Raw genomic sequence first — 2,418 nt, forward strand, 5'->3', positions numbered from 1 at the left:
GGCTGAATACCCTGCGGATACCTGGACTGTCAAGTCCAGTAAAAAGTCAAGTAACTTTTTTATTTATCTTTCAACAATTTATCAAAATCACAGTCAGCTACTATGCAGTATATACTGTGGTGTTGTTACACTAAATTTGACATGCTAATCATAAGACTTTGCAGAACAGATCCTGATAAGTCTTGAAATCCTGTTTCAAATTCTTTTTCTTCAGTGTCCCTCAAAGTAAACTGTATGTTGAAGGATGCAAACCCAGAGGAATACTTACTATGAGGGAAGAAGTCTTTCTTTATAGAAATACAAAATTAAAGGACTTGACAACTTATAGCTTTTCCAGATCTAGCCGTATTTCTGACATCCTTTTTGCCTCACAGGATGTATTCTTGTAGTGTTGCTTTCCCAAAGATTGCCCTGCTGTTCCCTTTTCCTGAGGAGCTAGGTCATAAGTTTTAGCTTACTTTTCCAGCAGGTCTGATGTACCTGTCGTATCACCTTGTAAAGATCTTGCAGGTAGAAGAGAGCAGAGAGACCCAAGAAAGCCCTGGTTTAATTCTGGTAATGCTAGAGCTTTAGTGAAAGGAACAGAACGTAAACCCATATTTTTAGAAAGTGTAGGCTACACATCTGATTTTAGGTCTGGATAGCAAGCCTCCAGGCAAGAAAGAAAACCATTGATGAAGTCTGCTATGACCCAGGTGTGCTGTGTGTCATCTTTCTTGGTCCAAAGCCTTCTGAGAGTCTTTAGATGCTTCATATACCATTACATGAGCAGATCTCATTGCTCTGAGGGTAATGCAGCAGTGCTAGTTGGGAATCTGATCATAAGCAGAGGCAGTTAATAGTTTCTTTCCCCAGTTTTCTGTTCCACATATCTTTTAGTTCCTATCCACGTAACAAGGAAGTTTGCATGGTTTTATGGATTGCTTTTGTTTATAGTCCAGTATATTAAGTAAGTTTTTAATATGCTGCCTTCAGTTTTGAACATGTCTGCCCAAGTACTGTATTAAGTGTCAACATTGTGTTGTACATTGACTATATATACCCTCTGGTCTTGCCTTGTGGTTGCATATGGCTTGATAATGTTTTCTAGCAAAACCACTTACAAGGTTTTCATATCCTTGCTTCCCAGTATCCTATTCATTTCTTTATTCCACTGCAGCTGTTTATGAGGTTGAACTACATGCTGGATCACTGAAATTGTCTGGTCTTAAAAAAAGAAGGAAAAAAAAAAAGGAGGAGAATTTCCAAAAAAGAGGGGCAAGAAATTTATGTTTATTTTTAACTTGGATCACTTTAGTGGCCTTGTTTTATTGCATGATTATATAACTGTCAGTAACAGTACAACCATAGCCACATCTATATGGTTTCTTTAACCCAGGTTAAATCTACATGGCTGCTGAAAAATTCCATCCAGGTATTTTAGGAGTGCTGGACCTAATACAAGATAAATAACATGGGCATGGTGCCGGGAGCAGGGTCTTAGTGTTTTGGTGGTTCACTGCATTTTGTAAAACGATAGCCCCAGCCTCTGACATACTGGTTTGGTTTTTTTGCTTGTTCTGTTCCTGCAGCTGTGTAGTCAATCGATATGAGAATCTGTTACCCTGGGCAAAAAAAGGCTCACTCTCAACTCCAATCAATTTCTTCAAACCCCTTAACTGTACAAATACTTGTGCTGGCCTGAGAGAAAGAACAGGAGTACTCACTAAAGTAGCAGTGTTGAGTGCACAGATTAAAAGTGTCCATGGAACTATAGCCATTATAAACCTTTTAACAGATTTATATCATTAATAGGTCTGTGAGTCAGTCTGCCCCTTTTGTTTGAAAGTGCAACTTTTCTAATAAGTGACCACTTGATCAAACTTTGATACTCTTGCTCATAAAATTGAAATGGAGCTTCAGCATACTCTTTCTGTGCAAATACGTTTTTCCCATTACGTATTTTGAGCTCTGACGGATTAAAAAAACTTTTTAAAAAATTATTTTCCTTTAATCCAAGATTACTGTAAATCTAAATAGTGCACTATTTTGATAAATGGTTGGATGACAGCAGCTGGTTCATCTTTCACCAAGTTATTCCTATATATTGGAATAATTTGATAACTTTTGGAAGTGCCCATGAATTCTGTAGTACACAACTGTGAAAATAATGCAATGTATTCATTATATATATCAGGCAAGCTTTTTCTTTGATGTATGTTAATATTCTTAAGTCATACAGGATTTTTATTGAAGTGTTATCTCACACTATGGCATTTATAGTTAAGATTGCTGGTTTTTTTTTCTTTTTTCAATTACAGAAATTGCCCAGAATAATCAGCTCTCACTAAAGCCTTTACAAATGATCCTGTGAGGAACAGATGGATGTAGAGGCATTTCTTCTGTAGCAGTGCTGGCACAAACAGCCCAGTAACTCTT

Source organism: Phaethon lepturus, unplaced genomic scaffold (genome assembly GCF_000687285.1).
Source record: "Phaethon lepturus isolate BGI_N335 unplaced genomic scaffold, ASM68728v1 scaffold11854, whole genome shotgun sequence".
NCBI classification, from domain to species: Eukaryota; Metazoa; Chordata; class Aves; order Phaethontiformes; family Phaethontidae; genus Phaethon; species Phaethon lepturus.